The sequence below is a fragment of the Mesoplodon densirostris genome, chromosome 18 (assembly GCF_025265405.1).
Source record: "Mesoplodon densirostris isolate mMesDen1 chromosome 18, mMesDen1 primary haplotype, whole genome shotgun sequence".
Taxonomy (NCBI): Eukaryota; Metazoa; Chordata; class Mammalia; order Artiodactyla; family Ziphiidae; genus Mesoplodon; species Mesoplodon densirostris.
The window spans coordinates 54,809,601-54,832,832 of NC_082678.1; positions in this window are offsets into that span (position 1 = coordinate 54,809,601).

Consider the following 23,232-nt stretch of genomic DNA (forward strand, 5'->3'; position numbering starts at 1 on the left):
ACCTTACAGCACAGAGCTCCGCATCCCGATTCCTAGCCCTTCCCCTGGGCAGGTGCTAAGTGCTCAATAAACATTTGCTGAATGAATGAATGAATAATGGCATTTCACAGACGAATACTTCCTGTTTCACCCAACAGTTTCAATCAAAGTGTTTTCTGTCATCTATGACCCGTGGGGGTTGGGGAGATAGTCAAAATCTTTAAGAATCAGCACTGGGGCAGGGGTTCTAAGGTCCCTGTGGGCCAGGCATGAACCTTTTAGTTTCTGGATGCTGGGAGGGTACTGGAGACCCTGAAGGGGGGTCCTTGGCAGCGGTGATGCTCACAAAGCTCTGGGAAGTAACTACTTAGCAGCCAAGGTGGAAGAATTTCAGCATTTTAAAGGGTTACTGGTGCATCCAGGCTGAATGTCAGACCTGGATGAATGAATGAGTGAATGCATCACTCTATCTCTAGGTGGCTCTGGGTCTTGCCTCGGTTTGCTTTGACTCCCTCTCTTCCATTCTGTAATGTGTTGGGGTTATTTCCCTGAGAAAAACCCCAAGGAGCTGCTCCTGGAGTCGGGCAGGAGAAAAGGGCAGGACAACCTATCAGCACCACAGCCAGGCTGCCCCCATGGAGCCCAGTCAGCCTCACTACCACATGTCCTGTGCCCAACGTAAGGACGCAGAAGGGCTGGCGGACAGGCAGCAGCATGCATGACCCCTAGCACTCTGCCTGGGAGTCAGGACTCTGGGAGCCTGTCCCACCCTGACCCTGGCCTGCTCTATGGCCTTCAACAAGTGGTTTGCCCTCCAGGCAACAGTTTTGCCAAATGGAAAATGGGTTCCCTGCTCCAACTCTGAAATATCTGTCAAGGTCAATAAGCCAGAAGCCAAGGAGGCTGATCTTACACTTGCTTATCCAGGACAGGCAGGGAGTCCCCTGCCCAATCAGGAGGGACAATGTGATGTTCACCCTTGTGGTCCAGGGTCTTTACCGACCCCATTCATAGACCAGCAGCCCACAGCAGAGCTCTTGCTTTTCCCAGTGTTTCCCTTGCTTCTTTGATGAGAACAGGTCACATATGGGGGACAAAAGGTCTTTACAGACATTATCTTACTGTCATTATTCTCAAGAAACAGATGAGGCAACCATCAGCATCCCCGCTTTACAGAGGAGAAACAAAGGCTCAGGAGAGCTAGGAGGGCACCTCAAGATTTCGCACTGGTCAGTGATGACCCCAGGTCTGCCTGACTCTGCCCATGATGCAGAAGCCAATGCAAAAGAGAAGACAGTTTGCTGTCTACTTGTCTCCTGCTTTGCTCCCTCGACGCACCAACGCCAACCCTGTCGCTGCCACAGACAGCTTCAGTGGGTCCCTTTGCTGGACTCCAGGCATCTAGGGGCACATATGGGGCTGACTTCCTGGCGGCAGAAGAGCTTCTGTAGCAGCCCCCTCGGCCTGGGGGCTCCAGCTGGGACCAACCTAGCTGAGTTGGGGGATGAACCAATTGGTGGATGCTCGAGGTCAGCAGACAGAGTGCTAGGAAAGCAGCAGGGGCAACAGTAGAGGCAGGTCAGGGTCAGGTCCTCACAACAAGGATGAAGTCACACTCTGAGCTCTTTGGAGGCTCTATTAGTTTCCATGGACCAGGATTTGGGAGAAGGAGGTGTCAAGTGACAGGTGTCAGGAGAGCTCTGAGCAGGCAACAAGCAGCTGGACCAGCCATGGGCAGAATTTCCATCCCTGGGAAGACCGACAGGTGCCCATCTGGGGTGTAGGTATGGGAAAGCCACACCTCTCCCTAACTCAGAGGTGCTGGACAGGAGGTGCATGAGGTCTGAGCTGAGCAGGACTCCAATTCCTCTATCCAGCCTCAATCTCCTTTGGGTGCCCTCAGCTTGGAATAAGACTGCTCTAGAGTCTGAGGCCAAGCTGACCCCCAGGTAGATGGGTTAGGGAAGCTGGTGTGTCACGGAGAGCGAATAAAGATGGCCAGGTCACACATCAGAAAGAATAAGAGCCTCCTCACCTGGACCACAGAAGGTGTGATTGGAGGAACGCCCCAGAGATGCTCCCACGCAGACTGCCACCCTGTTGCTCGGTCACACTGCCCAGAATCACACGCTAGTCCATGCGTTCCTTGGGAAGACTTTTCTCCATTCATGATGTGGCTCTTAGGGAGCGTCCACACCTTGAACCCTAATCATGATCAGATTAGCTGAACTGCAAACTTGTGGAAGAAGCCCTGGAAACACCTGATGAGGGAAGACAGTCATGGCAGAAAGAGGAGGGGGGAATCATCGAGAAGTAAACAAAAAACAGGAATGGGACTGCACATGGCTTAATTTGTTCCGCGTAAGAACTGGTCGAGGTGGGAATTATTTAGCTGATTTTATATATTTTGTTGGGGAGGGGGCTGCACTGTGTGGCTTGTGGGATCTTAGTTCTCTGACCAGGAATCGAACCTGGCCCCTTGCTGTGGGAGCACCGAGTCTTAACCACTGGACTACCAGATAATTCCCTATTTAACTTATTTTTTTTTAACATCTTTACTGGAGTATAATTGCTTTACAATGTTGTGTTAGTTTCTGCTGTATAACAAAGTGAATCAGCTATACGTATACAAATATCCCCATATCCCCTCCCTTTTGCATCTCCCTCCCTCCCTCCCTATCCCACCCCTCTGTTTGGTCACATGGCACCGAGCTGATCTCCCTGTGCTATACAGCTGCTTCCCACTAGCTATCTATTTTACACTTGGTAATGTATATATGTCCATGCCACTCTCTCACTTTGTCGCAGCTTATCCTTCCCCCTCCCCATGTCCTCAGGTCCATTCTCTACACCTGTGTCTTTATTCCTGTTTTACCCCTAGGTTCTTCATGACATTCTTTTTCTTAAATTCCATATATATGTGTTAGCATACGGTATTTGTCTTTCTCTTTCTGACTTCCTTCACTCTGTATGACAGACTCTAGGTCCATCCACCTCACTACAAATAACTCAATTTCGTTTCTTTTTATGGCTGAGTAATATTCCATTGTATATATGTGCCACATCTTCTTTATCCATTCATCTGTTGGTGGACACTTAGGTTGTTTCCATGTCCTGGCTACTGTAAATAGTGCTGCAATGAACATTGGGTACATGACTCTTTTTGAATTATGGTTTTCTCAGGGTATATGCCCAGTAGTGGGATTGCTGGGTCATATGGTAGTTCTATTTTTAGTTTTTTAAGGAAACTCCATACTGTTCTCCATAGTGGCTGTATCAATTTACATTCCCACCAACAGTGCAAAAGGGTTCTCTTTCTCCACACTCTCTCAGGCATTTATTGTTTGTAGATTTTTTGATGATGGCCCTTCTGACCAGTGTGAGGTGATACCTCATTGTAGATTTTTTTTGTTTGGTTTTTGTTTGGTTTTGTTTTGTTTTTTTTTTTTGCAGTACGTGGCCACTGCTGTGGCCTCTCCCGTTGTGGAGCACAGGCTCTGGACATGCAGGCTCAGCGGCCATGGCTCACGGGCCCAGGTGCTCCACAGCATGTGAGATCTTCCCAAACCAGGGCATGAACCTGTGTCCCCTGCATCGGCAGGCAGACTCTCAACCACTGCGCCACCAGGGAAGCCCCTCATTGTAGTTTTGATTTGCATTTCTCTAATGATTAATGATGTTGAGCATTCTTTCATGTGTTTGTTGGCAATCTGTATGTCTTCTTGGAGAAATGTTTATTTAGGCCTTCTGCCCATTTTTGGATTGGGCTGTTTGTTTTTTTTAATATTGAGAGGCATGAGCTGCTTGTATATTTTGGAGATTAATCCTTTGTCAGTTGCTTCTTTTGCAAATATTTTCTCCCATTCTGAGAGTTGTCTTTTCATCTTGTTTATGGTTTCCTTTGCTGTGCAAAAGCTCTGAAGTTTCATTAGGTTCCATTTGTTTATTTTTGGTTTTATTTCCATTTCTCTAGGAGGTGGGTCAGAAAGGATCTTGCTGTGATTTATGTCATAGAGTGTTCTGCCTATGTTTTCCTCTAAGAGTTTGATAGTGTCTGGCCTTACATTTAGGTCTTTAATCCATTTTGAGTTTATTTTTGTGTATGGTGTTAGGAAATGTTCTAATTTCATTCTTTTACATATAGCTGTCCAGTTTTCCCAGCATCACCTATTGAAGGGGCTGTCTTTTCTCCATTGTATATTCTTGCCTCCTTTATCAAAGATAAGGTGACCATATGTGCGTGGGTTTATCTCTGGGCTTTCTATCTTGTTCCATTGATCTATATTTCTGTTTTTGTGCCAGTACCATATTGTCTTGTTTACTGTAGCTTTGTAGTATAGTCTGAAGTCAGGGAGCCTGATTCCTCCAGCTCCATTTTTCATTCTCAAGATTGCTTTGGCTATTCAGGGTCTTTTGTGTTTCCATACAAATTGTGAAATTTTTTTGTTCTAGTTCTGTGAAAAATGCCATTGGTAGTTTGATAGGGATTGCACTGAATCTGTAGATTGCTTTGGGTAGTATAGTCATTTTCACAATGTTGATTCTTCCAATCCAAGAACATAGTATATCTCTCCATCTGTTTGTATCATCTTCAATTTCTTTCATCGGTGTCTTATAGTTTTCTTTTTGTTGCAATGGTAAATGGGAGTGTTTCCTTAATTTCTCTTTCAGATTTTTCATCGTTAGTGTATAGGAATGCAAGAGATTTCTGTGCATTAATTTTGTATCCTGCTACTTTACCAAATTCATTGATTAGCTCTAGTAATTTTCTGGTAGCATCTTTAGGATTCTCTATGTATAGTATCATGTCATCTGAAAACAGTGACGGTTTTACTCCTTCTTTCCCAATTTGGATTCCTTTTATTTATTTTAAAGCCAAGAAAAACAAAGTTCAGAAAGGTGAATTGGCTTCCTGGGATCACACATAATGGAGACCACATAAATATCACCCTAGAGATTTCTGGTTTTGATTCCCTGCAAGACTAATCAAAGTACACAGACCTCGTTGTATGGGGTTGATTCTTCAAATCTTGTAGAGTCTCATCCACGCATAACTCAACAACGCCTTTTTTAGCCTCCTTCCCAAAGCATTAAATTAATTACCATAAAAGCATAACTCCTTTCTCCACTTGTATTTCATTGGCTTGGTTTACACTTGATTGAATGATCTGTTTACAGTGACAAGTGCAACTGACATAAACAGGTTTGGAAACACACACAACACAGGCAAACAAGAAAAGAGTTGTCTGACAGCCAGGCATCCCACGTGCCACCGGCTGTCGTCAGCAGGTTTTCCAGAGGGAATAGTGGTAGTTCATCTAGACATCAGTTAAGAAGGGTTAGTTAAGGGTCCTAGTGGCAGGATTTGAACCCTGGTCTGTTTAGCTCCAAAGTTCAGTTTCTTTTCACTACATCACACAGACCCACACTGGCGGCTTTACGCTTCTGCTCAGGGCCCGCTCTAAGTGGATTGAAATCTTGGGAGTTAGCTTTGTCAGTTATATGTAGGCGGCTTACCCCAGCCTTTGGCTTTCCTTGTTCTCAGCCCATAATGCTGTCCAAAGACCTCCCCCAAGAAAAGGGTAGGGCAGGGGGCGACCCTGAATGGGGCTGGTGGAGGCTAGAGAGAGTCTGAGACTGCTGGAAGGGGAGCCTTGCCCTCCAAGCCACACCTCCAAGCAGGATTTTCTCACCTTCCTGCACGCAGCAGACTGGGAGGAAGCTTCCCCTTCTCCCTGAAATCAGTGCAGGCCTCGCTGCCCTCATCTGCCAGTGCGGGAACTCACACCCACACCATGATGTAGCTGGTGGGACAGAGGGTGGTCCCATGAGATGACACACGGGAAGAGCTTTCAATGTCGTTTTCTCTCTCCTCCCCACCCCTCCCACTTTCCTTAGAGAAACAAACAAGACCTTCAGGACTGGACGGAATTTTGCAGAATTGCATTTAGTCCACTGTTTTCCAAACTATGTCACAGGGCTCCTTCCTTCCTTGGGATGAAAATGGGCCGTTTGAGAAAGCAGGGCCTGTTTGGGAAACGCCGGGTCAACGTTGAACAGGTTTCTGTGCTACAGAGCTTTACAGAGCTTATAATGTATACTGGAGGATGGAAAGCGCATTCTTCCAAACTGCTTTTCCCCTCAACATCTTACGGGAATAGACTTCTAAGGAATCCTCTTTGTAAACCCTCAATCTAGTCCATTCCTCTCATCTTACTGAAGCGTTGAATGAGGCTATGCAAATAGAAGAAATTTGCCCAAAGTTCCCCAGTAACAGAACTGGAACCACATCTTCAGGGGCCTCATTCCACCACGGCGCCCCTCCTCCCCAATCCCCAGACTCATCAGACCCTGAAGATATGCAAAGAGGAGGACCAGGAGGGGCTAACGGGATGGAGGGGGCTACTGCCCAAGGAGCCTCTGCCAATGTTCAGGACCCAACAGCTGAGTGGTCCCCAGGAACCTACAGGATTGGGGCACTGCTGGAGAAGAGTTTTCTTCCACTGGTACAGCATAACCCCATGGAAAACCCACCCGAGTCCCAAGCAGACCCCCTGGAGCCTCTGAGCCTTTGTCCATCTTGCCCAGGGCTGTCTATCCCCAGGGCTCTTCTCTGCCTGGCCAAAGGCTATGGAAAGTTAGCTAGAGTCAGCGCGGTGGCTTCTCTCTGTTGCAGGGGAATTTTGCCCTAGCAGCCCCTCCTCTTGGCGGTGCTGTGGAAGGGAGCCATCTGTTTCCATTAGTATTCATGGCATTCTGGTTGGGGAGAGGAGAGGAGGGTGAGGGTTAAGGTCCTGCTCATGGAGGCTTCCTGGCAAAGCTGGTCCAACCCTGTCTGTCTAACTCCCTGACCCGTGGCTCTCCATGGTGGCAGCAACAGGTGTCCCTGGGTTAGCGCTGGGCAGGGATGTCAAGTTGGCAAAGCCAGCGTCGCCCACCCCATCAGCTATTCGTCTCCGCACTCCAGGGCTGCTCCCTCCTCAGCCAGGATCCCTCTGTTTCTGTCTCTGAGCCCAAGCATCTCAGGTGGTGTGTCTGCACCCACCCTTGTTCCACTCCCTGCCAGCCCTCTCCCCCTATGATAGAGGGCATCAAGTCCACATCAGCGCTCACTGATGGGCCGCCCACGCACCCCCATGCCCACCCTCCAGGACTTTATCCCTCAGGCATTATCCACCTGGGTCCCTTTTACCCACTTCCCAACTCCTCCATGTCACATCCTCCCTTTCCAGAGGATGTCACCACTACCAGCGCTGTGCAGGGCCCATAGTTTTTACGGCTCGTGTAAAAGGGGTTGTTATCATGGTGACATTCCAGCCACGGCTGACCCGTGAGGGAAGCAACTCGGTGGTCTGCCCTCCAAGTACCCTTCAGAAGTCCCTCCCACTCTGCCTGTTCAGGGAGCTGCCCCCACCCCTCCACCTCTCTCTACCCTCACCTCATCTCAGAGGCCCCTCCTCTGTGCTCCCAGAGCCCCCTCCTCCCTCCACCTCACTGGAGTTGTCGACTCTCCTCTGCCTCCCCCCGCAGCTGGCATCTCAAAGGAGAGGGGCCAAGGCTTCTTTCCCCTCATCCTGGCACTTTGCGTGAAGACCTGATGCCCCGTGTGCCATTTCTCTTGGAACATCTTGATCAAACGAGAGAGTGTAGCTTTTTTTCAAATAACAGCTGGGGAAGGTAAAAATAAGTCTCCTGAAAGGGCACAGAGGATGAGACATGTGCAAAGGAAGGGCCTGGAAGGCCTGGGAGGAGACGACACTGGCTGGACAAGCTGGTCGGAGACTCAGAAACTCAATGTTCCAATTCATTCTGGCAACCAAGCGCTGCTTGTCGTGCCAGAGAAGTTATTGACATTGAAATTGAAATTGAAATTGAGTTAGAAAAGGGGAGGGAGGCCTGCAGGAGCCATGCAGATCGGGGTGAGGGAGATGGAGACATTTCTATTCTGGGAAGTCCTTTATTAGCCCAAGTTCCCAGCTTCTGTATATTCATAACCTGTTGCCACTAATTGGCCTTTCATCTTTCTGCATCTCAAAGGCTGTGGGATTGGGCCTTGAGGTCACTTAGTCCAACCTCCCTCCAAACAACAGTTCTGGTTTTGAGCACCTACTATCTGCCAGGTGCTATGTGACATGCTTGACTTGGATTAGTGGTGGAAGTTGTTATCTTAAAGGTCGGCCCATCTCGATCACCCCAGCCTGACTCACCCCACTTCTTACTCAGGAATACCCACCATAGCAGCCCTGACAGGTGAGTGGCCAGCCTGTAATTGAACAACTTCAGTGACAGAGAGGTCACTACCTTACTAACAGCCCATTTTCTTTACCGGACTGCTCCATGGTTACAAAGGTTCTTCTCAAGCTGAAAAGCGCCTCTCGGTCGGTTGCCATGGGGACTGTCCCTCCTCCTCCTCCTCCGTCTGCAGTCAGGAAGGCAGACAGACGGTGCTTGGAGGTGAGATGGATGGTGCTCCGGATGCCCCTCTGGGGTTGGGGAGACCTTGAGTGACCCTGTCTCAAAGAGGACCACCCAACCGTCAAACCTCTGTGTGCGCACGTGTTCCATCCCCCCTATGTGCGCTCCCGTCTGTCACTCGTTCTCACTCTCATTTATCACCTCTCTGTCACTCAGACATCATAAAATGGAGCCCAGGTGCAAGAGAGTCAGCTGCAATCAGAGCGGATCGCAAGCGGACTGACAGATGGACAGGAAGTCAGGCGGGCTTCTGCAGAAATGCGTGCCACAGGCAGCGACTAGTCTAGCAGTCTGTCTCCAGAGCCCGATGGACAGAAAGACGGAGAGCCAGGCATAGAGCAGACATGGGGACAGGTAACAGAAGGGCAGGTATGTCTGTTTGGGAATCAGGCATTGCACCACTGAGGTCCCAGGCTGCTCCCCCTGCCTCTGAGCCCGGCTTGGCCCAAAGTTCCTAAGGAGAAGTCTGAGCTCTGTGGGGAGAGAGCTTGCTTCCCTCATACCCAGATCCCCCAACCCGGGAGAACAAATTCAGCCCCCCCGCCTCCACCTTCTCCACCCTCCCAGAGGCAGCCTTCCACCTCCGCCCTGTGAACCACGCACCGCACAGCCGAGGAAGGGGCTACAAAGGGAGTCTACATCTCCTTCTGGAAGCTTCCACCGATTGATCACTGGAAACGTATCCTCTAAGAGAGGAAAACCAACCAACAAACAAAAAGGGAGTGAGCGAGATTTGGTGTTGCAATGAGCAGGTCCTGTGCCGGCGCCTCACAACTCCCGTCTCACTTAATCACGCTTCTAGCGCTCCCAGATATTATTAGCCCATTCGAGGGAACGGAGTGTCAGAGAAGAGAAATGACTCACTCAAAGCCCGTCAGCCAACAAGGGGCAGAGGCGAGATTTGAACCCGTGTCTGCGCGACTTCAGGATCACACTCTTCTCTCCACACCCAGCGCCCTCTCCAGAGGACGCCCACGTGCACGGGTTCCCTCTGTTTTCTCGGGGAAATGAGGCGGTCATGAGAAGGCCAGGGTGATTTACGTGCTGAAAGAAGTTCTCACTGGAGGAAGCTGTGAATTGGTCCAGAAATAGCGGATGATGTCAGCCGGGCATCCCTCCTCCCCGGGCCCTTGGCATCACCCTTCTGGGACCGTCACCAGAATGGATGCGCCAACAATTACAGAATTGGATTTGCCCTTTCCCAGCTCAGCCTGCTCAGACGCCATCCCTGCAGCTCAGGAAACACCTGCCTATTCTCTCAGCTCCCCCATCATCACGTGCACCCTCCTCGCTCTCCCAGGCTTGAGAACGGCAGGAGGCAATATTCTATTCTGGCCGCGTTGGGCCGGCCATGCATCCCTTAGCACAATGCCGTTTCCATCTCGAACCACTTGCCCTGGCACCTCCTTGCCCATCACGCTTTCCAGCCTGTTTCTCATTCTCCTGGTGCCTAACTTCCTGACTCTTTTTTTTTTTTCTTTTTCACTTTACGACCTCACCTGTTACTCAAACCCAGTGCTTGGCACTCTAGCTGGACCTTTTTTTTTTTTTTTTTTTTTTTTTTGGCGGTACACGGGCCTCTCACTGTTGTGGCCTCTCCCGTTGCGGAGCACAGGCTCCGGACGCGCAGGCTCAGCAGCCATGGCTCACGGGCCCAGCCGCTCCGCGGCATGTGAGATCTTCCTGGACCGGGGCACGAACCCGTGTCCCCTGCATCGGCAGGCGGTAGCTGGACCTTTTGCCAAACTTGATTAACCTGCCTGAACTTGATTTTGAATCTCCCTCTGACTGGGCTGTCATTGGCTGTTTAGGGTAAAGGCAGGGGTGTGCTGGAGCCAATTCCTACCAGCTCACAAGAGCCGACTGTGCACATCGCTTCTTGTCTCCATGTCCAGTGGCTCCATGTTAGTGGACTGAAATCAGTCATGGTGGCAGTATTTACGCCAGAAAAATTGGCCCACACTGCAAAGCGGGGTTTTTTTTCCTTGCGGGGAACCAGTAGCGAAACTTAGCATCACGCGTCTGGATAAAGGGTGTGCCACAGGCCTCTGCATGTCAGCACCATGGATAACAATCCCAGCACCACGACTGGAGTTCAGGCAAGACAGCCTGGCCCCATTCTACAGAGGGAAAAACCGAGGCTAAAAGAGATTCCAGCCCCAGGTCACCTAGTGGGTCAAGAGCTGGGCCAGGATTGGGGCCTTGCAGCCTGGGTGAGACCTCTTACCCCCTTTAAAGGCTGCCTGCAGAGGAAGTGCCTCTTGGCTCAGGTCCCAGGAATGGCAGGATCAATGTGGCTTTGACTCAGGTGAGAACATTCAGGAGATCCTGGATGCAGTGTAGGGTGAGCCTTGTGGGGTGGGGAGGGGACCACATCTGTCCTTCAACCAGGAACTTCACACATAGTACCCCCTTATCCCTCTGTTAAAGAAACAGGAAGGATTGGCATCACCCATCCAGGTCAAGGCAGTTACTAAGTCATCTAAGGGCCCACGGGCAGGAGTGGGAGGTGGTAACGGGCCGAGTGCTGGGGGGGAGGCCCTCATGAGATAGATGCAGCCCATCCCATGGTGTCTTCTGTGGAGTGTCCATGTAGTTATAAGGGGTAGTGGCAGGAGTTCCAGAGAGGGAATTCAGGTGGATGGAGCCTGGTCTCAGGGCTATGGCAATATCTGTCTGCTTGACTTGTTCCCGAAGCCCGAAAGCAGGACTTACTGGTGCGGCCCCTCTTCCTGGGCATGATGTGCGCGTGAGCGCATACACACACGCGCGCGCGCGCAGAATCAAAGCCTCAGGATTCCTGGGGCAGGCATGCATACCCCTCCACAGCAAGATAAACATACACCCTGAGGCACACTGGCAAACAGACACACATAAACAGGTTCCCACCCAAATGTGCGCAAAGAAATATACATTCACTTGGAGGTGTGCTCACACATGCACAGAACTTTTTGCACTTAACCAGCTCTTCTTAGCAACCCACCTGAGTTGCCAATATCCCTGGATTCTGGAATGACCCCTCCCTGGCCTCCGGGCCTCCAGTCTTATTCCCTCCATCCAGCCTCCACATGGCAGCCACACGATCCTCGTCTTGATCCTCTCCCACGTGGAAAGTTTCAATGGTACCTCACTGCCTCCAGCATCAAGAACTCAGACTGGGGCTTCCCTGGTGGCACAGTGGTTAAGAATCCACCTGCCAGTGCAGGGAACCTGGGTTTGAGCCCTGGTCTGGGAAGATCCCACATGCTGGGGAGCAACTAAGCCCGTGAGCCGCAACTACTGAGCCTGCGCTCTAGAGCCGGCGAGCTACAACACTGAAGCCTGCAAGCCTAGAGCCCGTGCTCCACAACAAGAGAAGCCACTGCAATGAGAAGCCCGCACGCCACAACGAAGAGTAGCCCCCGCTCGCCGCAACTAGAGAAAGCCCGCACGCAGCAGCGAGGACCCAACGCAGCCAAAAATTAATTAATTAATTAATTTTTTAAAAAAAGAACTCAGACTGGCATTCAAAACCCTACAAAATCTGGCCACTTCTGGCTTCCTGGCTTTTCCCCCATCTCCCCATCCCCCCATCCCTCATCTCTCCCCATTCCTGCACCATCTTTCCTCTATCTCCCTCCAGCCAAATCCTTTCCAGAGTTACAAAGACCACTGATTCATAACCAGAGATGCCCCAGATAGATGAGTTCTCTTGTGGTTCTGAGCAAACCCACCTCCTTGCCTGGTCCCCTTTTCCCCTGGCTCCATCCAGCTTTTATGAGAGAGGCTGGTGAGCATGCCCACAGCACTCTGGCTTCCCACAGCTCATTTCTGTCTGTCTGGGACTCTGGCACACACTAGGACTTTAGGGAAGGTTTGTAAGCAGGTGACTTGGGCCATTGTCCCTGCTCAGTCACCTCCTCCCTTGCCTTGGCTCTTCCCTCTTAGTTTTGATGGGTTGGTTCTCACTGCTAGAAAAGGTTCTCTGCAAGTGAAGGCCTGCCCCCCGTGCTGGGAGGATTTGGAAAGGCCAGTCAGTCACCCTGCTGCCTAGAAGCAATCCTCAGACTAGAGGGTGTCTCCAGGGGTCACTAAGTGACTCTCCTCTGTCTTCACGCCCACAGTGAGTCATTAGCAGATCTCAGAAACAAATACAGATTCTCCCTCTCCACTGTCAGATTTCTGCAGGAATCTCTGGAGAGCTTTGCTGTTGAGCTATTCTTCCTCGAGCTTGAGTTTGAAGAGAGAGAATTGTCGTGCTGGGAGGGGCTTTAGCCAATCTTTTATCTTACCCAGAGTCAGACTCTCCTCCCAAGTTATGTCGGCTCCTGGGATGTCTCCAGTGATGGGAAGCTCACTCCCTACAGGGTTGGACACCTCCATCCTTAGAAAGCTCTCCTTGCCTTTGTGTGGGATACCACTGACCCAACCAACCCGCTGAGACCACAGGAGTCACCAGTATCCTCCAGGACAGGACTGTGAGTATTTAGAGCAAGCGACAGAGACCTGGTTGTTGACTTAACTATTCCCCACATGACCCGGATTCCATGCTCTTTCGTTTCTCTGAACACATGGCCATTCATCACATCTTCCTAAAAGCAGCGGTTGGAATCAGCCCTGCTGCTGGAAGCCGGCTTCCCCTGGCTTCCCCTCCTATCCCGGATTCAGCCCTCCCTGCCCGACTCCAGCTCTTGTCTCTTACCCGACTGGTTTTTCATGTCCCTTTGCTCCATTTCAAAGTCACACCAGAGAGCTCCTGGCAGGGAGATTTTCCTTACCCCTGGGGCAAGGGCACTGGGTTTGGACTCAGGCAGACGGAGATTCAGCCATGAGCTCTGCCACTGACTCTGCGAGCTGAGGCGAGGCACTTCACCCCTCTGAGCCCATCTTCCCTTCTGAAATGACAACAGTCACCCTTCCTCCATTGTCGTGGAGATTGAATGGGTTTGTGGACTTAAAGCCCCCAAGACAGCACCCGGCCCAGATGTTCATTACACATCACCCCAACCCGACCCTCCCAGTGGGGATCCAAGGGATGCCAGCTTCCCCCCAACCCCAGATGGAAGGGATGTAGCAAGCATCTGCACAACCCTCTATTGAGGGCTCCGCTAAGAGCAAGATCCATAATGTCTTATGTGTTTCCTTCATCTGCTAATTTAATAATTCTGCTAAAAAATGAGCTCACTTGGCCCACAATTTGCTTCGCAGAGGCCTAACGCTTCCTATTGCTCAGGACTTCATTAGGTGCCAGACACACTCATTTCCCATCCCCCCACCTCACCCGCCCTTTGTTTTAAAGAAAGCAAGTTTGGTAGATTTGATGGATTGTAATGGTCCTGACTCCTCTTCTAGGTCCCCCTTCCCTCGCCCTTCCCCCACTGTGCCTCTCCTTCAGAAGATCAGAATGGGCAGCCTCTCCCCGACCTTCTGGTTTCTCCTTGTCTCTCCTCATCAGCTGAGAAAATGAGCTTATGCACCCTGGACCACAGCCTCCACATCCCAGAGGACCAGTGGGCTCCCATTCCAAGAGCCCAGCTGAGTGTAAAGATGGGCTTCCTTACAAACCATACCTTTCTGCAATAGCGTCATATGATGCCCGGTAGTAAGTTTCCTGGGGCTGAAGATACAGTATGCAAGATGGCCAACTATATGTCGGAGATGTTTCAGGGCAATGCAGTCTCTCTTTTTTTTTTTAAGTTTTGATTTCTAAGACCACATTCTCCATCACTTTTTCAGTTCCAGTCTCACTAGACTTGGGCAACTGAATTTTTAATCTGGTGTTGCTGGATCTCTAGGAGATTGATGAGTGGGATTCAAGGAGTCATTGATTCTCACGAAATTGAATGCAAAATGTCCTGTGTGTAAGCATATTTTCAGTTTCAAAGCTTTATATCAAATTCTCAAACATGTCTCTAGTCCAAAAATGATTAAGAGTCAATGCTAAAGAACAGAGGTGGGCAAAGTTTTCTGTAAAGAGTCTGACAGGAAATACTGCAGGCTTTGAGAACCATATGGTCCCAACTACTCAGCTCTGTTGCTGTGCTGCAAAAGTAGCCATGAGCAATAAGTAAACAAATGGACATGGCTGTGTTCCATTAGAACCTTATTCACACAAACAGGCATCTGGCCAGATTCAGTCCACGGGCTGTAGTGTGTTGATCCCTGCTATAGAAGGAATTCTGGTTTTGAGTGGGAGCTTACATCAAATGCCCCTTCAGATGCTCTCCAATTCGTTCATCCATTTACTCATTCATTCATTCAATGTGTTGCATAGATGTTTACCAAGCCCCTGCTACGTGCTAAGTCTTATGCTTGATACAACAGATAGAAAAAGGAATAAGACAATATCACTTCCCTCAAGGATTCTACAGCCTAGTTGGAGAGACATGCCTGGAAACGACTGCCAGTCGGTGTGATAAAGACTGTAATGGAAATTTGTACAAGAGACACAGCACTGCCATAAATGAAACCACACAGGGAACGGGTGGTGAAGGTACCTAGGGAGATGCTGACAGAGGAGAGTCACTTGAGCCAGGGTTACGAGGAGGAGGAGGGATTTTCCAAGTAGGTGATGGAGGGGCATCCCAGGCCAAGGGAACAGCAGAAGCAAAGGCACTGAGGCATAAGGCATGTTGGGGTAAGTGTAAGAAATTCAGCCTAGAGCTAGAGTTTGGGGTGCAAGGGGTGTCAAAGGGAAAGGGAAGCTAGAGGGAAAGACAGGGTGAAAACATACCATGAGGTGTCTTTTGATCCAAGCTAAGGACTTTGGACTTGATTCTGAAGGCAACAAGGGGGCATAAAAGGATTCGACTGCTGGCAGCTATGATCCCTTTTTTTTTTTTTTTTTTTTTTGCGGTACGCGGGCCTCTCACTGTTGTGGCCTCTCCCATTGCGGAGCACAGGCTCCGGATGCGCAGGCTCAGCAGCCATGGCTCACGGGCCCGCGGCACGAACCCGTGTTCCCTGCATCGGCAGGCGGACTCTCAACCACTGCGCCACCAGGGAAGCCCTAAGATCCTTTAGTGAAGTTGCCACTCACAAGTGAGCATATGCGTGTGAGTTCTCCCCTTCTCTTCCTTCCTGACACTCACTTACCTTTGATACCCACTCAAGTTTTACTCTAAGCCCTCTGATTTTCCTAATTCAAGCCAACTTGCAAAAAGCCAAAATTTGTTGAGAGAGGCATTTTCCTCCAGATAATTGAAAAGAAAACCCATCTTTCCAAAATGAAGGGATCCACTCTTCCCAGCCTTTCTCTCCTTTCTCTCTCTCTCTCTCTCATTTTAGTCTCTTTATTGATTGGATTGGGGAGCTCAGAACAAGGATAGCACAATGTCCCCAGGAAAATGTCTGCAAAAATGTAATAAAAATGAAACATTTCCATTAACAAGCGCACATAACCTACTGAGACAACAGTAATGCACTTCGAAGACGTCAGGGTGAGTCTTTGGTTCTCTCCCAGGAACGGCTCCAATTACAAACGCTCCTCATCTTGGAGGGCACGGGTGAAGGTAGAGGCAGGAACCAGAAACCACGCAACTGCACAAGACTATGACTTTGCATGGACAGCCCCAACCTTGAAGCAACAGGAGAAAATGAAGCAACCACCACGTGCAGCTCTAGACCATACTGCTGCTTCTTTCCTCCTCTGGTCAGTTTCCACCTTGGATCTAGGATATCAAATCCTCATGCTATTTCATGCTTCACTGTTTCTTATATAATTGTTGGCTCCATCAGGGCAGGAGCTGTGTTCATCTGATATTCCCAGAGTTCAGCACAGCCTGGCACAGAGCTGGTACTCAATTCAATTTACATGCAAACTGCCTTCTCCCTTTCTCTTCTGGGGCCAGTTTATGACTTTATGATCTCAAAGGAGCACTATCCACAGGCTTGGAGCTCTGGGATGTGGGTCAGTAAAGATCTGGAATGTCCGCTGCACCCCTCCCCTTCTGGCTCTCCATAGCCATTTCTTTAATGGCTCTCATTAGGACTATTCACTAAGTATTTCCATCTCTCTGTCTTCCAGGCACATGGTAGGATTGTATTTCCTGGTCCTCTGCTATTGGAAGTATCATGTGACCAGTCCTGGCCAATGGGGTATGAGCAAAAGTAACCATGTGACTAGTTCAGGCCAATGAGGTATGAGTGAAAGTGTCACTTTCAGGCTATTTAATTGCTTGTGTGAGACCTCCACTGTTCTCTTCTCTCTAAGTGACTGGTGATATCCAAGACCGTGGCTGCTCCATCATCCTAGGTGCTTGAGTGACTATAATAAGAAAAGTCTATACGAGAGCTGCCCGTCCATATAGACATGTGATGTGAATGAGAAATAAACCTTTGATTTTCAAGCCACTGAGATTTGGGGCTTGTTTGTTATCATAGCATAACTTAGCTTTATCCTAACTTACCATTTTCCCCTAATTCCTCTCCTTCCTTTCACTTGGCCCAGCAACCCAAAATCTCCTCTTCCCTTGGTTGGCTAACCAACTTTACCTTCTCTTCTTTGTTCAGTTATTCATTTGTTTAACAAACATTCACCAAGCATCCGCTCTGAGGAGACAGAACTGGACGGACAAAGATGAACCAGACTTGCCCTCAGGGGCTCACAGTCTGGTTGGCCCTGCCCTGGCCTGGGCAGTCTCTCCACTCCTTAGAAGTTCTGTCTCAGTCACTCCAATGTTCTCACCACCGCCATCTGGCTTGTCGTTGGAGTTGGAGGTCAAGTTCAAGAAGCTGTCTCCTCCTCCCACCATGGCCCCTGTCACCACCAAGGCCTCTGATTACCCCTGAGCGTCCCTTGGAACCTTCCTTCACTGTGTGGTTGGATAGTCTGGGGAGCCTGAGTCCCTGCACAGGAAAACCCCAGAACCCCACTGTCATGCACAGTGATGGAGCATGGGATGCCTACAAAGTATTGGATTCTTTTATTGGTAAAGAAACCAAAACTCAGAGAAGAGCAACTATGTGCCCAGGGTCACACAGCATCATGGTCCCAGGGTCAGGACTAAAGTTAAGACCCTGTGCCCTTGAAAGAAAGAATTCTTGCCTTGGGCCTCATTTCACACCCCAGCACAATAAGAATGGCCAAGGATGATGGAAAAAGCCCTTTTTATCCTTGGATAAAAGGCCTGAAGATACAAGGGTGGGGGAGTGTGAGTGGGTGGGGGAGAGTTTGAGGAAAGAGGCTCCTCTCATTCGAGGGAGGTGATGGACAGCTTTGACATCATTACTGAGAGGCAATGGGAGGGAGATCTTGGCCCACGGAAGCCACTGCCCTGCCTCCAGGCAGGTGAGTCTATGTCCCTCTGGGCCATCACCCTCCACTGAGTGCTGTTTTCTGGAAAAGACCTCTCCTCTGATCTGAAACAGCCTTGGCACATTCCCTGCAGGTCTTGGACAAACTGGGAGTCATCTCTTTTCAAGGACCTTCAACCCCTGAGATGAGTCCTCTGTGCGTTTAGATACAGGAAAGGAAGAAGAAAGGGGGTGGTGAGGGCCAGATTTGGGTATTTAACCCTTCACACCTAGAAATGTGGCGGCCACATCCCTGGCCTGGGCCCCCCCGCAGCCTGCTCCCTGCTCCTGGCTGCCCCTCCCCCCTCCCACTGGACAGGGGGATATTATGTGGCAAGGTGACCCTGTCCCCCGTTCTGAGGTGGATGGGGGGGCTGGAGCCTAAGCAATTAACACTCAGTCGGGAGTAAGGGTGCCCAGGGAAATTTCCTGCCGAAGCTGAGCCCTGGCAGAAGGGAAGGCTCAGCGGGCACAGGGCAGGGAAGGGGAGAGGGGGGCGGGGCCGGGACAGCTACAGGCAGCCTCGTCTGCACGTGGATGCTTTTCTGGAAAGATGCCACTGGTGACGGGGTGGAGAGAGCGGGGCCAGGGAGCAGGAAGTTTCCAGTGCTGGACAGAGAAGGGTCACCACGGGGGCACTGGAGCCCAGGCCACCCCCTCTCCCCAGGGAAAAGACATTCCCCTCTGTGCCCTTTCCTGGGAAGAGGCAGTCACTTGAGTCCCTGAACTTTGGGGGGCGGCAGGTCTCTCGATGGCTGGGGGAGCAGGCTTCGGGGAGCTTCGGGGAGCTCGATGTCACAGCACACACGGCGCAGTGCACACAGCAGACACACAGGGGGCAGGAAGCACACAGCACAGTCACACATATAGCGGCATACAATGGTACACACGCGCGCCCGAATTCCACCACTGCTGATGTTTCCCTATGGCCCCTCCCACAAGTCCCCAAGAGGACTGGGGCCCGCTTCTCAGGGAGGTCCCCACTTGTCTACCTGCTCCCTCCCACCGACACGACTCACTCCCAGAGGACAGTGCTGGGGCCTCAGAGCCTCACTCCAAAAACCCTGACCATGCACAGGACCAGGTGTCAGGAGACACAGGTCCAGGTCCTGGCTCTGCAGCTCTCTGACTGGGAGACCCTGGGTAAGTCATGCTGTCTTTAGGCCACAGTTTCCTCATCTGTCCAATGGGATCACTAGAAAAAGGAAGAGGAAGAAAGCACCTATTCATGGGATAGCAACAAGGTCTAAAGAAAGCACTCTGTGAGTCATAGACCACCCTAAATGTGACCCCAGAGCTGGGTGCAGAGCCGCACCCTCGGTCACACACAGGCTTCCAGAGCCCTCGGCTGGTCCCCCTTCAGCCAACCAGGTCTGATCACGATTAACCTCAGTGCAAGATCCATGTCCACAAAGACCCTCTCATTCCAACTTTGACTTTGCTTCTTACACTCTATCATTCATTCATCCAGCTATGGAATCCTGGACGCAAGGTGCCGTATATGATGTCATGATTCTGCATCCAATGCCAAGCAACTCTCCCACACCAGCTGGTGAGCCCTACAGTCCAGCTCACCTCTAACACCATCTACCTAGAGATAGAATCAGATCCCTCAGGTTAAGGGCTCAGTCCTACAAGACCCTCTCCCCACCCCAACTCCCTGCTAGTTGTCACCTGTGCTTCTGACAGACCAGCTATAGATTAGAGGTTTCAAAGACCCCCTCCTTGGGTTCGATTAATTTGCTAGAGTGACTCACAGAACTCAGAGAAACATTTTACTTACTAGATTACTGGTTTATTACAAATGGATCTATAACTCAGGAATAGCCTGATGGAAGAGATGCATAGGGCAGGGTGCGGGGAAAGGGCGAAGAGCTTCCATGCTCTCTGAGCAAGCCATTCCTCATGAATCTCCAAGTTCTCACCAACACAGAAGCTCTCTGAACCCCATCCTTTCCAGCTGAAGCTTCATTATATAAGCACGGTTGATTAAATCATTGACCATTGGCGACTGAACTCAATGTCCAGCCCCTCTTCCCTCCCCAGAGGTCTGGAATGGGACTGAAAGTTGCAACCCTCCAATCAAGTGATTGGCTCCTCCAGTGACCAGTCCCCATCCTTAGGTGACCTAGGGGTTTTCCAAAAGTCACCTCACTAGCATAACGAAAGATGACTTTGTGCCCTCAACACCTAGGGAATTCCAAGGGTTTTAGGAGCTCTGTGCCAGAAACGGGACAAACACCAAATATATATTGATATATTTCTTATTATAAATTACAATATCACAGATAAAAAAAGTGGGCAGTACCTGGTCTTTGCTCTCAGGCAGCTCATGGCCAACTCAGCATTCTCAACAGTGGTTACCTGATAGAATCCATGGCCTGGGAGGCTTTTAAAATACTGCCTCCTGGGCCTCATCCCTAAAGATTCATAGTCAATTGATCTGAAATGGGGCCCAGGCAACCGTGTTTTTAAAAAGTCCCCTAGCTGATTCTTTTTTTTTTTTTTACATCTTTATTGGAGTATAATTGTTTTACAAGGGTGTGTTAGTTTCTGCTTTATAACAAAGTGAATCAGTTATACATATACATATGTTCCCATATCTCTTCCCTCTTGCGTCTCCCTCCCTCCCACCCTCCCTATCCCACCCCTCTAGGTGGTCACAAAGCACCTAGCTGATCTCCCTGTGCTATGTGGCTGCTTCCCACTAGCTAGCTATTTTACGTTTGGTAGTGTATATATGTCCATGCCACTCTCTTGCTTTGTCACACCAGCTGATTCTAATGTGCCTTTGGAGCAGAGACCCACCCATCTAGTGGAGAACTTAGACATATGCCAAAAGACAGAATGGGACATTTTTACAACAGATGCACACACAATAATTGCTAACATTTACTGAGCCGCATCTTTTGTGTGAGGCCAGCACTGTGCCAGGTCTCACATCGGCATATTTAATCTTCCCCAAAACCCAGGAAGGCAGGCTCCATGCCACCCATTCTACAGCTGAGTAAATGAAGCTCAAGGGATGAAGTAACTTACCCAAAGCCAGACTTCTCTGAAAAGGTGGCATTTGTGCCAAACCTTGAAAGAAAATAGAATTTTGCCCTGGAGAGATGGAAATGGAAGGATGCCAGTGTTCTCCACCCTGGCTGGTTGTTAGAATTCCTGACCTGAGGGGGTTGTTAAAATGTAGGGGGGTACAGGTTAGGGGAGCAGAACCTCTGCTGACTGGGACAGGGGCTTCTGAAAAGGAGGAGTGGGCATGCAGATCATGCATATATCTTATTTGGACAATTTTTAAGGCAAATCAAAAACTAACGCTCAAAAAGATAAACAAACCCTGCATTTGCTGTTCAGTTCTGACCTTCTAAGTTTCTTAAATTCTAAGCATCCAAGGGAGAAACTTTATGTCACAGTTGAGATTTGTCTGAACACAAAATGTTGGAGGCCCTGGATGGGGAAGTCAAAACAAAGAAAGGTCACCGCATCGTTCTCAGCGTGAGGAGTCCTTATGAGATCTTCCACTCCAGCTGCAGCCACGGGGATCCGGAATGGACAGGACCTGATCCTGGCACCACCGAAGCCTCCGGAGTCCCCAGGGACCCCTCCAGACCCAGCAGCAGCCTCCCTGGGGGCTCTGGGAGGGAACATGGCCAGTTACACCCCACGGCACCCTGGCAGGTACAATGGGCATCAGCTGTAATGAGAAGTGACAGATATAATTGCTGGGAGAACATCCTGGCTTAGAGCTCGAGATGCCCAGAGTGGCTGGGGGGCTTCTCGAGCTGTCAGGAGGGTCCCTAAACACTTTGATGCCACAGCCAATCTGGTCTTCAATATTAGCATCTCATTAGCATGAGCTGAGACCAACCTGGGGCCTGGCCACCAGCCCAGCTTTGGGTGGAGGGGAACCTGAGAACCCTGATGGACAGAGGGGGGAGGCCAGCAACCCCACCCTGACCCATAGCCTTAGTCTCACAGTCAGAGGAGACCCAGCGGAGCCCCATCTCAGCGGGACACAGACGCACAGATGATGCCTCTAAGATCCTCCCCGAGTGCTTTTCCTAGTATGGCAGGAAAATTCGCTGAAGCCCCAGAGGCAAAAGGTCTCACCTAAGCAATTAAATCACTCCTGGCTTCGACTGAAGATGATGTCAGTAGTGGTCTTCCAGAGCCTGGCCCCTGCCTCCTGTCCCAGCCTCACGGCTCCCTCTCCAGTGCCCCAGAGTTTTAAGTCTGGAACATTCCTAGCCCCCGGTCCTAGCTCTGCTCTTTCCTCCAGGTCAGTTGAATCTAAGTCACACCCACTTCTGGACAACAGGATGCCAGTATCACCCGCCAGACATGGAGAACGTGACGCCAAGAGAGGGCTTTGCATTCATTCAGGAGGGATTCCAGCTACACCTGCCAATCCCCTTTCTTTTTCAGCTTTTTCCCAACTCTCCCCCACCGGCAGGAAATGTGGTTAGGATGCTCTGGTCCCCAACCCTCATGGGAGTAGGAGGCCTGAGTGTTCATCCTTCATCTCCATTTAAAATGCACCTGGACCACTCCCCACCAAGTGCCAGGGGATGGGGCGTGACAGCTGGGTCAGCTGGCCCAGAGGAGGGATATACCGGAGGGCTTAGCCAGGGACGGGAAGACCCAAGTTCTAGAATGAGCTCTGTGGCCGATACATAATATGAAGCTAGTCCCTCCCTGTCTCTAGCCTCAGTTTCCCTGAGGGGGAAGTTCTGATATTTTCTCAGGACTCTTCCTGCCGTGACAGGCTGAGGCTGGGCCTCCTCTGATACCCATTTCCACGGAAACCAAAATGAAGATCCACGGGCTCCATCCTCTATTCCAAGGCAAAACACTCCTTGAGAGATTCCAGAAAGCCACTGCACCCCACAGACTACAGTGTCTTAGCCCCGGAAACGGGTTAGGGAGACCTTCCACTTAAGTGCCTCTCCCAGGCCCCTCTCCCCTTGGGGAAATTCTCCCAGCAGCACATTCCCGTAGACAGCAGGAGAGATGCTCTGTGCTGAGCACCAGACACCGGATGGATGAGATAATCATAAACCCACAAACTGCAACAAGATAAAATTATCATTATATGAAGTTAAATTATTAATTAGCACTTCCAAAAAAAGACCAGCACCACCTGGCCTTGAATCTTGGAAGCTGTCTTTCTGAAAGCAACAGAAATATCAAAATAGTTTATTAGTGCTTCACGGTGTGTGTGTGGTCCCTCCATTATGTCTGTGGTTGCCGGAACCCTGACGGCAGGGGTCCAGCCTGGCAGGTCTAGTGCAGCCAGGACTAGCCGGTTTGGATGAGGTTACCAGGAGGAAGGGAAGTGAGTCACGTGACCCATTTTACGGCTGGGGAAACTGAGGCAAGGGCCAAGGTAGAAGGGTCACAGAAGCTGGCTCAGGGCAGATTGAGGAGTTGGTACCCTGGACTGAGAAGGGGTGATTCCTGCGTCTGCCTGATTGATTGTCTGTGGACTAAGGACACTCATTC